General features: G+C 44.8%; 2 long non-coding RNA genes across 2 annotated transcripts in view; both read right to left on the minus strand.

Moving 5' to 3' along the window:
* LOC307205460 overlaps positions 1-10,012 on the minus strand; it is a 261,192-nt gene extending 251,180 nt beyond the window's left edge. The window contains exons 1-2 of the long non-coding RNA XR_013834017.1: positions 9,778-10,012; positions 3,009-3,216 (exon numbers count right to left, since the gene is read on the minus strand). This is a non-coding gene — a long non-coding RNA (uncharacterized lncRNA). The remainder of the gene's footprint in view (positions 1-3,008; positions 3,217-9,777) is intronic.
* Positions 1-14,433, minus strand: part of LOC307205453 — a 422,161-nt gene that overhangs the window by 376,663 nt on the left and 31,065 nt on the right. The window lies entirely within an intron of this gene.

Raw genomic sequence — 14,433 nt, forward strand, 5'->3', positions numbered from 1 at the left:
CACAGCCCTGCTGCATAGGTTGTATGAGGGTTCCTTGGAGCTGCAGAAACTGGACTCTCCAAACCTGGAAGAGACAGATCCATCCCTCCTTGCACCCTTGCAGCCCCCTTCACTCCACAGCCAATTTCCTCAGAGACAACAGTCAGATTCCTTCTCTCTGCATTCTTGGATTGCTCTGTGCAAAAGCCGCCCTTTGCTTTGGCCGCAACGCTGCCTCTTCCCTCCCCAGTTAATAAGCCGTGTTCTCTTCTGTCATCGCGCAAGAGCCATTTCTATGTAGATGACTCTCTAATCTAAGAGAGGAGTGGGGGAACGAAAGCCCTCCAACTGTTGATGAAATTCAATCTCAGCTCCAGTCTGATTATGATAATTTGCTACGCGCTGAGGAAAAGTGAATTATTATTAAATGCAAATAAAAGTTAAATAATGCTGTTTGGGAGCTGCTGAAAATGACAGAAAAGCTATAAATTAGGAGGAGAGATGTGAACTGCAGATAATATATCATGGTGAGAGTAGTTAAGCGTCTCTTAAGGCCTGGTCCTGCCAGCCGGCCGGCAAGGGTCCCCCATCCCCACAGGGCTGCAGCCTATCAGCAGCCATCAAGAGAAACAACTGCCTTGTGTGGATATGGGTTCTCTTGCAGGGGGAGGTCTGTTTGCTATACCCCAGGTGAGGGATTAAAACAATTCTGCGACCTGGGTGTGATGGGAGCTTGCATAAGGATTCTGCATGGGGGGGGGGAATCCTTTCTGAACCCTAAAGTTGAACCAGATAGGTTTGGGTGAGTGGGGTGTCCTGTTTGATGTCTGACACCGAGGCCAGTCATGGTGGGGAGAAGCTGAAGGCTGGGAGATTCAGGAGGACAGGTGAAGGGAAGGACTTCTTCACAGTGCAGTTAAACTATAGCAATGGCTCCCACAAGAGGCTGTGATGGCTGCTCACCTGGACTGCTTTAAAAGAGGATTGGACAAATTCACAGAGGACAAGAAAGCACCCACAACCATTTGCCACGATGGCTATGAATTTCCTCCAGGATAAAAGGTGTGGCTTTGCTCTGCATACCAGTTGCTGGGGAAGAAGAATGTGATTGTGCTTCTGTCTTGCTTGTGGGTATCCTGGAGGGTGTCTGGCAGGCCACTCTGGGGTGGAGGGTGCTGAATGAGATGGTCTTTTGGCCCCTCCAGCAGGGCTGGGAGGCACCTGCCAAAGCTCACAGACCCCAAATCTTGCAATGGCCTTTGGCAGATTTCACCTCCACAGTCTGCTTTTGCCTCCGATGGAGACAAGCAGATGACATCTCCTTTTTCCTTACTTTGCAAGCATCCCCACAGCAGGAAGTTTCACTATGGGTGCATTGTGATTTGGGGGGACTATTTCATGGGGACCACCCTGAGTTCTTTTGCCCCAGAAATCCAAGAAAGAAAAGAAAAGGGTATTGCTCTAGATTGTGTGGGGCTACATAGAAAAAAACAAGCAGATTCCCATTGTTTCCGGAATAAAATGTGTGTACACAGTCTGAGTCAAATAGGCTTTCGCATGGGTCCCATTTGGACATGCTGTCAGGTGAGGAACTTCAAGAATACACATTCTCATGCAGCAGTCTTATATTTTTATCAGCAAGACTTGAAAGAATCAGAGCTTTCAAAAGCATCCCAAAAATGAAGTTGAAACAAAGAACTGAGAAGAATTGTGATTCGGGTTTTTCTAAGGGATCCAGTTGTGCTCACATTTGGGTCCTGAGGGTCATCTAGTCCAACTCCCTACAAGGCGGGAATAAGATACTCTGATATTTAAAAGAAGCAGAAAAAGTCCCTGGCTGCCACTTCCCTGGGCTTTGCTTCTCCACCCCAAGGTGGAGAGATGGTCCTTCCTGGGGCCCATTGCCCACTCCCCTCTGCTCATTGCTCTCCCGAAGAGCAAAGGCTTTGTAATTTACTTGTTAATGTTCAGCATAATTCTCTAATGGCCCACCGCGATTACCTCGCCTCTGCTTTCTGTGGTCTCTTACCCTATGCAATCCACCAGCGATTCCTCAGTTATGCCTTATTTGCACCGTTGAACTATAGCCTATTGATTTTGATTTCACAGACAATTGAAATTTAAATTGACTCCAAATTAAATCCCTCCATGTGCTGCACTGAAGAAGACAGGCAGCTGCTCAGGATGATGGTGGAGTATGTCTGTATACTTAGTTTGGGCTCTGGAATTCATCAAGAGACAGCTGTGAGGAGCTCCACCCTGAGAGGTGGAGGAAAATTCTCCTGTAGCCCCCCCCCCCCAAGAACTGAAGCCGGCCATCTGACTCATGCATACACCTTCCACTTTGGGCCCTCTTGCTGAACAGATTGCACAGGTTTTATTTCAAAAATCGACTTGATCAGAAAGATCAACGGGTCAAAATCTCTGTGTGTCTATCACATGTAGCAAAACAAACCCTAAACCACTTTCAGCTCTCTTAACAAGTAGCATTCCTGTGGCCTTTGCCTCTAGCACCTGAAAATTTCTTTCTGCTCTTCCAAAGAGGCTCTCCAGAGAGCAGCAGATTAAACCAGTAGGCTAGAGATGGGGAAATGTGTTGATTCTGGTTGTCTCAGTTTCTCATTTTTTCTAATTTAAAATTCAGTTTTCCACTGTGATTTTTGTAGTTTACTTTCACTAATACATGCATTGATGCAACCCCTTTCCCACCAGCATTCACATTCTCGAACGCATTCCATGGCTGAAGCACCACACTGCAAAATTCGGAGAAGTGCAGATTCTGAAGGGTGGCTGCATTTTGTTTTGCTTTATTACCGGAAAATCCGAGGGCTCCCTTGGGTAAAATCAAGACACCAACCAGAGCAATTTGGAGCAAATCAGCAGCCTGTAGGCTTGGTCTTTATTGAAGAAAGACAGTCGCGACAGGACTCCCACCGCCCACAAGATGAAGCAAGATGGAAGCCCAGAACAAAAGAAGACCCCAACTTTTATTAGCTCCTAATCCCCTAAGTTACACCCCTAGAAATGACTATCAAGGTTGCCATGTCAACTGGGAAGGGCTGCAGAGTACGTGCCTGCTCGGTCAAGGGATTATGGCTGACTGGTATCAGGCCACCCCCCTTTGATAGTCCTTGTAATATGAAGCAGAATAAAAGTGGTCCGGTGAAAATCCGATATACGGCTGATTTATGGTGAATTTATGAAGAATATTGTCCTTGAAGTTCAAAGCACTTTCGCCTTCCCGTGACGGAATCCTGCCGTCATAGATGGTGCTTAACATAGCATAGAAAGAAGACACAATGAGGCAGAGATATTTTTTTTTGAATTTTTTTTTTGAATTTTCACCATAAAAATACATAACACATCACATTTCAACTTTAACAGATATTTCACTTTTGGACTTCCTTCAGCCTCTCTGATAATCATCCGAATTAAATTTTTAATTACACATTTCTTAAATTCGCTATTGCCTTTAAGTAACCCTTTAGTACCTGTTTTTCTTTTTTGCAATATTTCTTCAAACTTTTACAGAGCTTCTTTAAATGCCACCAACGTTATTTCTCTATCACTTATACCTTCCCAATACTCCACCAGCTTTCCCCAGTCCTCGATAAACTTTTGGTCTCGTAGATATCTGATCTTCCCTGTCAGTTTATCAAGTTCTGCATAGTCCATCAGCTTCATTCTCCACTCCTCTAATGTTGGTACTTGTTCTTGTTTCCAATTCTGAGCCAATAATATTCTCGCCGCTGTTACTGCATATTGAAAAAGTTTACAGTCCTTTCTATTTACTTCATTTCCTATAATTCCTAAAAGAAAAGCCTCTGGTTTCTTAACAAATGTATATTTCAACATTTTCTTCAATTCATTGTAAATCAATTCCCAGAAGCTCTTCACTTTTTTACATTCCCACCACATATGATAGAAAGTACCATCTTTTTCTTTACATTTCCAACATTTCTTACATGTTTTATACATTTTTGCAAGTTTCACCGGTGTAATATACCATCGATACATCATTTTCATAATATTTTCTTTTTAACGCTGTACATGCAGTAAATTTCATATTTTCATTCCATAATTTAATCCAATCATCCATTTGTATATTATATCCAAAGTCCTTGGCCCATTTTATCATAACAGATTTAACTTCCTCATCTTTTGTATGCCATTCCAGCAAAATTTTATACATTTTAGATAATATTTTATGTTCATTATTTATTATTTCTGTTTGAAATTTTGACTCTTTCTCTGCATATCCATATTCTTTAAAATCCTTCTTAAACATTTCATTTGTTTGTAAATAATGCAACCAATCATATACATGCTCCTTTACCTCTTCATAGGGTTTCATTTTCCATCTCCCCCCTTCCTTAACGATTAAATCTCCATATGTAATCCAATTTTTCCTCATATTAATTTTTTTAACACTCATAACCTCTAATGGAGACAACCAGTGTGGTGTTTTAGGCTCAAGTAGGTTTTTATACCTATCCCAAATTTCTTTCAACGATCTTCGGAAGATGTGGTTCTCAAAACCTATATGACCTTTCTTCTTTCCAGACCATAAATATGCGTGCCACCCAAATCTATTATCAAATCCTTCTAAATCTAACAACTCCGTATTTTCTAATTTTATCCATTCCTTTAACCAGCAGAGACATGACGCTTCGTAATATAATTTCAGGTCTGGCAGGGCGAAGCCTCCTCTTTCTTTAGCATCTGTTAATAACTTAAATTGGATTCTTGGCTTTTTACCCTGCCAGATATACCTTGAAATTGTTCTTTGCCATTCCTTAAAAATTGCCGTCCCTCTGATTACTGGAATTGTCTGAAACAGAAATAGTAATTTTGGCAGAACGCTCATCTTTATCGTTGAAATCCTCCCCCACATCGATAGTTTCATTTGTCCCCACACCTCCAGATCTTTCTTTATTCCATTCCACACTGGTATATAATTATTCTGATACAAATCAATACTCTTGGGGGTTAACCAAATACCAAGATATTTCACCTTCTTCACCACTTCTATTCCTATTTGCTGTTGCATCATTTCTATCGTTTCTTGATCCATATTCTTAGCAATTATTTTGGTCTTTCTCTTATTCAATTTAAAACCTGCCACTTGGCCAAATCTTTCCACCTCTGTAAGAATATTTTTAGTACTCTCCAAAGGTTCTTCCACCGTTAAAACCAGATCGTCGGCAAAGGCTTTTACCTTTTATTTCCTCATTTTCTCTTATAGAGTTTAAAAAGACTTCCAGAACCATGATGAATAACAATGGCGAAAGTGGACACCCTTGTCGTGTACCTTTGGTTATCTCTATTTCTTCCGTAGTCACGTTATTTACAACTAGCTTAACTCTTTGCTCAGTATATATTGCCTTTATTCCATTAAGGAATTCCTTCCCCACCTCCATAAATTCCAGATTTTTTAACATAAAATCCCATGATATATTATCAAAGGCCTTTTCCGCATCCACGAATATTAACATTGCTTGTTTCTCATTCCTGGCAGTCAGATATTCCAAAATATTAATTATATTCCTTACATTGTCTTTCATCTGTCTGCCAGGTAGGAAACCCGCTTGGTCTTTATGAATAATTTCTTGTAATATTATTTTAATTCTCCTCGCTAGAATGCTTGCAAAAATTTTATAATCTCTATTTAACAATGAAATAGGCCTATAACTTTTAACTTGTGTCAAATCAGAGTCCTGTTTTGGAATAAAGGTGATGAACGCTTCCTTCCATGTTTCAGGGATTTCTTTCTCCTTGAGAATATTGTCCATAACTTCTTTCAAAGGTACTGACATGATGTGTTTCATTTCTTTATAATAATGTGCTGTAAATCCATCCGGCCCCGGAGCCTTCCCTCTTTTGAGTTCTTTTATAACTTCTTTTATTTCACTAATTTCTATTGGGGCATTCAGCCTTTCTTTTTTTTCTGTCGGGATCTTCTGCACCTTTTTTCCTTTCAGATATCTTTCTATCTTTCTGATATTATTCTTCTCTGTTCTTTTATATAGATGCCTGTAGAAATCCAGAAATCCTTTCCTGATACCTTTTGGACTATCTATTTCTTGTCCCTCCACGATGATTTTATTAATTGTATTCTGTTCTTTCCTTTTCTTGATTTGCCATGCCAGCCATTTTCCTGACTTGTTAGCCAGTTAAAAGTTCCTTTGTCTCATTTTTTTATATTCCATTCTATTTCTTTGTTGATCATCATCGCAAACTGAGTTTGTAGAGCCTTTATATTCTGCTTTGCTTTCACATTGTTCGGTTTCTTGACTAATTTCTGTTCATTATCCATTATTTGTCTTAAGATTTCTTTCTTTGCTTTTTCTCTGTTTTTATTCTTAATTGAATTTTGTTGAATAAAGAACCCTCTCATAACCGCCTTGCTGGCATCCCATACTGTACTCATTTTTGTACCTTTATTAGAATTGTTTGCAAAATAGTCCGCCAAATTCTTTTGAGCTTTCTCCAAAAAATTTTGATCATCTAGGAGGTAATCGTTCATTTTCCATCTAAATGTTCTTTCTTCGTATCCTTGTAATTCGAATTCTATTGGGCTGTGATCTGAAATTGTTCTCGGTTGGATTTCTATTTGTCTAATTCTTGGGGTTAATTCATTTGAGACCCATGTTTGGTCGATTCTCGACATTGACTGGTTCGGGTCCGAGTAAAATGTAAATTGTTTTTCCAGTGGGTGTCTCAGTCTCCAAATATCAATTAAATTGCAGTTTTTTATCATTGAGAAAAACGTCTTCGGCAATTTCCCTTCTTTACTGAGCCCTGCTGCTCTTAGTCTGTCCATTTCCATTGACACCACACCATTCATATCCCCCATTATAATAATCTTTTGGTCTACATAATCGAACAGTTTTTCCTCCAAATTCTTGAAAAAGTCATTTTTATTTCCATTTGGTGCATAGATCCCGACAATTATTATTTTCCCCCCTTGCCATTTGATCTGAACTGCAATAATTCTTCCTTCTTCATCTTTGAAGAGTTGTTGAGGCAGAGAGTATTCTCATAATGGCCGGGCAGCTCCGTCCAACCTCTCTCCTCCGGCAACCTTTATTATCCTTTGTCCTCCCAGCCGCATGGCCGTTTTCCAAAGTCTCCTGTTACCTCATCCGGTCAAGGCTTTTATTGCACCCGTCACCATATAAGGTAATCATTGCCCAGAGGAATGTCAGGGGGCACCCTGCAGTATTTACAAGCCTCCGCCTTGGCTTTATGACTCCCACATGCCCTCTTTCTTTATTTTATTAATCAGAATCATATATGTCAGTACCAATACGGTTATAACAAGCGCGATAAGCGACTCTTGTAAGGGCGGGAGCAGGCCGCTGACCGGAGAACCATGCAGTACATATAGAGATTAAGGAAGGAATACACTGTATACAGCAACACAAAATAACACAAATAACTACTATAATGATCACTAAAATCAATAAATGTCAAAGCCAACTTCCATCCAGAAGCCAAGAATATAACCATGCCCATGGATCTGCCACAAAGCAACCATAACTCTCTTTGGAGTAATTAGCTGATATTACTACTCTGTTGGGACCAAGTAAAGGCTGCAGTAAATAAGGAACTGATATGAAATTGCTCATCAGCAGCATTTGGTAAGCCAGGGATAGAAGAATTCAGACTCCAATTTGCATGGTAGGTTTCTTTTCTAGTTTTTAGCCATGCACTGGTGTCACTTCTATAGCACTGAGATTGGTCACTGTATGTTCCTGTAAGAGAACAAGAGCTATTAAAGGTGAAATTCAATGTATATTGACAGTTTGGATATATGCCCCATGATTCTTTCCCCTCTTTAATTTGGAAACAAGTGGAGGCAGGCTCATGGAGGGTCAATTGTACTGGAGGCCAAAAAGTTTGGTTAGGTGATATAACATTTGTAAATTGAAAAGATCCATTGACAGGCACACCATGAAGCATAAAGCCTGAATGACGGGCAAAAGGGGATATGTGCATGCACAGCCAGCATCTAGGAGCATGCAATAAACTGGTAAACATAATCATATCTTGTACAAAAGTATTATCCCTCCATATCTTATGATAATTTTCTCCCCTAAAAGTCTTATTCAATAACACAGTTCTTTTAGTTTGAGAGTGGCTGAGCCGTGGAAACTGCCAGCCAAAGTAGGATTCTGACGACTGCGGCTTGCCAGCTGATAAGGTGAAATATGGTGGTTTCAACTGGACTGGGTCGTCTGCTTCTCTTCCTTGTATAACGGTGCAACAAAGGATGGCGAGGCAGATGGTGGGGAAGGCACTTCCGCAATTGAAGGGACTCGCCATGGCTGCACGCATCGAGCTGGAACCCACAAAGGCTTGTCCTCTAGGTGGCGCATGCGGAAAGGTTTCAATGCTTCACCCACAAAATGTTGACAAAGTGTAGGGGAGTTCCACATGCCCTGAGGCAGGACAACCCACTTATATCGCTGGGTGGGCTGCGAATTGTTATATACTGGCAATGTAAAAGCAAACCGTTCCCTGTCTGCTGGAGCCAGTGGGATAGAGAAGAAACAGTCCTTTAAATCAATCACCGCCAACTGATATTCTCGTGGGAGCATATTTGGATTTGGCATGCCAGGTTGTAAAGTTCCCATTGGCTGTATTTGTTCCTTGACTTTTACTGACAGCTGCAGCTCTTTCAAGATTTTAAAGTCAAAAGGTTGGTGCTGGGCTTGAGTTCCTGCTGGAGCACCAGCAGGTGGCACTATAACGGGAAATGCCACAGTATCCTGATTTAAGGAACAGGCAAAAACTGCACGTTGAAAAGGAGTGGCTGGTTCTGCTGGTGAGAGAGTAGGATCATTGCTAGCCAGACCATGGCATTTTTGCGGGATTGTATCCTCTGGTGAGGAATTATAGTCTGGAGGCTTGGGGTCTGGTTTTGTGGGCAAGGCAAGTGCCGGAACAGGCGGCATCACAGCAGGCTGGACTAAAGAAGCCGGAGGTGATGTTGGCAACGCTACCATAGAGATATTTTTTGGTGATAAAGAGCCCATGGCATAACAAACCTTGCACCATGCATTTAGAATCCGAACCCCAAAGCTGGGGTGCCCATGAAAATGTGCTCCAATCTTATCCCATTGTTTTAATTCCCAAGTCCCATCTGCAGGAAACCAGAGGCAATGCTCATTGATGGCTTGAATAAGCTATATCAAATCACCCTCAGGAACTTCCAATTTGTTGGAGGAGAGGAGAAATTTTAAGTCCTTTAAAAATTTCTGTTGGGGATAAGACAGGGAGCTGCCCATATTTCTAAAATCAATATAAAAGGGATCGACTCACCGGGATCTGTAGATGAATCAGTGCTGTGCAACCCTTGCCGGACATGGTGAGTCGATGATATCCGTAACTTGGATCAATAAACCTCACACGGTTTCCTCTGTAGTCAGTCTCACACTGCTTTCTTTAGTCAGCCTCTTTTCTCTTAAGTTTTCCTCTTCTTTTAAGCGAGCCTCACACGGGGCACCATTTGACGGAATCCTGCCATCATAGATGGTGCTTAGCATAGCATAGAAATGAGGCAGAGAGTATTCTCATAATGGCTGGGCAGCTCCGTCCAACCTCTCTCCTCCGGCAACCTTTATTATCCTTTGTCCTCCCAGCCACATGGCCGTTTTCCAAAGTCTCCTGTTACCTCATCCGGTCAAGGCTTTTATTGCACCCGTCACCATATAAGGTAATCATTGCCTAGAGGAATGTCAGGGGGCACCCTGCAGTATTTACAAGCCTCCGCCTTGGCTTTATGACTCCCACATTCCCGGAAGCGGTTTGCAACATTTTGAATAAATCAGTCACGGTCAATTGGACTCGGAAACTTTGTATTTGAGAACTGTCAAAGATAGAGAAGCGGGTGCCTGCTGCCTGCAGTACCTGTGTGGCCGCCACAAGGGGCGCTGTTCGGTAATGCTGATTGGCTGAAACGGCAGCCGATTGACCCCGAGTTCAGGCGGTTGGTCTACCCATAATAAGGATAGGGCGAGGTAGAGTGTTACGGTCTATTAAGGGAAAATATATGAAAATAAAGGGGTTCCGTGCGGAGCTGTCAAGCTGGTGCTTCCTTATTTACAGAAGGCTTTTAGGGGATGCCCCTCTAGAAGGGACATCTCCAGGCTCGGGGAGGTGGGAGGTGTGTGTGTGTGCGTGGTGCTTGTGCATTACATTGTAATGAAGGGGGTTCTCCTGCTACAGTTCCCCCCTTCGGAGATAAGATTGCGAAGGTGGACACCGCGCAATCCTTTTCTCCACACAAGGTAGTAAAAGTCTGACATGCCATACCCAGAATCCGGATTTCGCGGGGCTCCTAGGGGTCCCATCTCGATGAAAGTTGAAGGGGTTCCCAGCGGGAACATCCTGTGAGAGGCAGGCGTGCGGGAGCGGAGAAACGGAACACAGGAGTTGCACGTTTGACAGCAAAGCGGGAAGCAATGGATAGCGCAGCAGAAGAAAGCGATGCAAATAGCAACGGTGATCAGAATCAGGAGCCCGTTTCCCAAGAGATGTTTTATCCATGCAGATCCTGGTAGCCAGCTCTAAAATTGAGCATCGGATAGGCCTTCATGTTGGATATCTCTAAGCTCGTCTGTCAGTTTGTGGATATTGTTGAGATGTCCCGTAATGTTCAAGGTCTGATCAGAGACGTACGTACAGCACTCGGTTCCTACGAGGGCACATACGCCTCCGGTCGAAGCCAGAATATAGTCTAAAGCAAGGCGATTCTGAATCGCCATCTGTCTGACCTCCGTCAACTCTGTTAGGATGGACTGGGTTGCCGCGTTAGATTCCTCCATAAAGGTTAATAGAATGTCAGTCAGTTTAAGGATGTCAACATGGTTGGAACCTGCTCCGTAGGCGGGGAAGAGGGCTCGCCCATAGGTTTCCCCATTGGCTGACACATCGGAAAGTTCTGATAAGTCCTTTGCCCTCTTATTGTGTCTCCTTCCAGGGGGAAGGTCTGGGGTGACCCTGATCCCAGGCAAGATAAGTCCAAGGTAGCAGGTGCCTCGGGAGTGGGGGCTGGCCCATACATAGCCACGATGGCCGCACACCCAAAACAATCCCTGTAGGCAGGAGTCTATGCGGCCGGTGAGAAAGGTACGGAAAAAGCACTGGGAAACGGGGGAGGGGTCCCAAGAATCAGGCAAGTTCATTACTTGTTTCCAGGCAGACAACAGATCTGGATGGGTAGAGGGGGTGCCCTGTCGCCACAAGGTGATTCTACCGGTCAGGGTGATGTCAATGATGTACTTACAGGTGCTTTCTCCAATCATCCTGTCATTGCCGCTGAACTTTCGACAGAGGTCACTTTTCGTAGGTCCGGTTAGGTAAATGTACTGGTGAGTTAAGTTTACAGCCGTCAGGTTCCAGGACTGTACGTCGGCAGAGAGGTGTTGTTGTAAGGTGAGGGGTACTCCAAGAAAAGGAATGCCGCTGTGGAGGTGAGCCGGGGCGTTGGCACAGATCCAACAATCGTCGGTGGTCGTTTGTTTTGCAATTTCGGAGACCAGCTTCACGTAGGTGTTGGAATGCCAGGTGGATAACAGGTCGTCATTGGTAGGGGGTTAAGATATCGACAGTTCCCCCCTTTGTCGAGGTGCTGTGCCCACAGGGTGGAGGGGGTCTTGTCGATGTAGGTAGGTGAGGTTTGTAGCTACACTGCCACATCTTTGAGGCCCCGAGGTATCCCACTCCCCGGGTGGGGTGGTGGAGTGATACCAGCCCTCAAGGTATGCTCTGCCATCCCAGGTGAAGGCAAGGCCGATGTTCCAGACACAGCAGTACCTTCGGAGGCAAACTCCTTGACGGGTGGTGGGGCGAGGTATGGAGTCCACTCTCTGTCAGTAAAATCCATGGATCAGACGGTCGGTCGGGTGATTTCGGTCAGTGTAAACTGATTCCCCACCGCCATTGTCTAAAATTGTCCAGTTCAGCGATTGTTGGGGCACACAGTCGGAGAATAGTGTATAGGAACCATTTATACAGCGGGCTCGGTTCCAGGGACCATCTCTGCTTAGTATGAGTTTGCTGAGTGGGGTGTAAGTTGGAGAACGGACAAACAGTTCCCAAGTTTGTTGTGTGGTTAGGGTAGGTAGTATGGAATGGCGGAGGAGGACACGGGTCTCCGGTATGCAGAAGTCAAAATCCCAGAGGCGGTCCAATGTCCCTGTTTTCACCATATCCACAATGCCGAAGTCAAGATATTGGTGCTCAATTTGTAATCCTGGGCATGAAACATGCGTGGTCATGGCGGTCAAGGTTGTGGCAAAAATGGGAAACACGAGTAGGACAGAGAAGGGAGGAGGTATGATGCGTCTGGTGAAGAGCATGGTGGTCGGAACAGGGTGGTGGTAAGCAGTAGGCTGTGAAAGGCAAACTGTCAAGAAGGCGAGCTGTCAAAAGGCGAAGCTGTCAAAAGGCGAAGCTGTCAAAAGGCGAGCTGTCAAAAGGTGAGCTGTCAAAGGGTGAGCTGTCAAAAGGTGAGCTGACAAAGGCGAGCTGTCAAAAGAGCGAGCTGTCAAACGGCGTGCTGTCGAGCTGTCAAATGGCGTGAAGCGGTGTCTTACGGAGTCGGAGGCGGATCGGGGGTTGCTCCCGGTTGTCCGTTGTTGCGACGATTTCTGAGGTCCAATGGGTCGGTGCTGGTGTTGAAGCAGGTAGGGCCCGATTCCTGCCCCGATCTGGTCCAGTCTGTAGGGCTTGATCTGTGCCCCGATCTGGTCCGGTCTGTAGGGCTCGATGCGTACCCCGATCTGGTCTGGTCTGTAGGGCTCGATGCGTGCCCCGATCTGGTCCGGTCTGTTGTTTCACCTCTATGTCGGTGTCGTCTTCTGCCGGTTGTGGGGGAGTAGAGTAGGGTGCGTTGCCAGTGGCGGAGTCAGGTGGGGAAGCAGGTTTGCAGCAGGTATGATGTAGCCAGGCCGACTTCTCTGCTACCTTGACGGAGGTTGGGGTAGTTAGAAGTACCTGGTAGGGTCCTTCCCAGGTGGGCTGTAGGGGTACCTTCTGGTAAGTCTTTGCCAGTACCCAGTCCCCTGGTTGGAACGGATGGATGTTCTCGTCTAGAGGTATGTTTTGCCTCGCTGCCGCGTATCTGTGGAGAACAATCAGTTGCTTCTGGAGCTGTATTATATATTTGGTTAATTCAGACTCACCTACTTCTATTTCTTATGGGGGAAATTGCCTGTTGTACACGGGGGAGGGTCTCCCAAAAAGTAATTCATAAGGAGATAAGTTCAGGTTCCCATGGGGGCATGCCCTGAGATTGTGTAAGACCAAGGGGAGGGCATTGACCCATTTGATTCCCGAGTCTCTGCAGAGTTTTCCTAGCTGAGACTTAAGCTGCTGGTTCATTCTCTCAACCTGCCCTGAGGAAGGGGGGTGATATGGGGTGTGTAATTTCCATTTGACCCCTAGAGCTTTAGCTACTTGTTGAACTACGTCGGAGATGAAGTGTGAGCCCCTGTCACTGTCTATGTGTCTTGGAACCCCAAATCGTGGTATAATTTCATGCAGTAGAATTTTTGCAACTATTTGGGCAGTAGTTCGACGAGTCGGGAAGCATTCCACCCATCCGGTCAATTGATCAATAATGACAAGGGCATGTTTGTAGCCCTGACAAGGGGGTAGGTCTATAAAATCGACTTGGAGACTCTCGAATGGGACAAAAGCCCATGGTCTGGCTCCTGGTGGACATCTGGCGGTATGTTTTGGATTAAAAGTTTGACAGGTGTGACAATTCTTTACTGCCGCTTTCGCGGCGAGGGCCAGTCCTGAGGCATACCAACAGCGTTGTACTGAGTCTATGAGCTTGTCCCTTCCCCAGTGGGTACACTGATGTAAGATCCTTAAGTGTTTGGGTACCCAGAGTCTGGGCATTAAGAGTCTCTTATCGGGAAGGTACCAAATGCCATTTTTTAAGAGAGCTCCTTGTTCTTCCCATCCCTTTATCTCTTCTGGGGTTGCGGTTTTGTACATTAGTTCAAAGTCCACATCTGAAGGAACCTGAGCTCCCTGGAATTCATTGTCTGCAGACAGTGGTTGGAGGGCTGCTTCTTGCGCTACGCGATCAGCACAACGGTTCCCTATTGAAACTGGGTCCTTCCCCTTGGTATGGGCTTTACAATGGACTACCGCTATGGCCTCAGGAAGATGTATGGAATCCATGAGACGTTGCACTAGGGGTGCGTGGGCTATTTGGGTGCCTGCAGCGGTCAGAAAGCCCCTCTGCAGCCAGATCTGTCCGGTGGCATGAACCAACCCAAAGCAATATTTTGAATCTGTGTAAATGGTGATTCTTTGTCCCGCCCCCAATTCGCAGGCTCGGATCAGGGCAACAAGTTCGGCAGCCTGTGCGCTGTACTTAGCATGGACAGGGCATGCTTCTAAGATGTCGGTGTCGCTAACAACAGCATA

Source organism: Podarcis cretensis, assembly GCF_951804945.1.
Source record: "Podarcis cretensis genome assembly, chromosome: 16".
NCBI classification, from domain to species: Eukaryota; Metazoa; Chordata; class Lepidosauria; order Squamata; family Lacertidae; genus Podarcis; species Podarcis cretensis.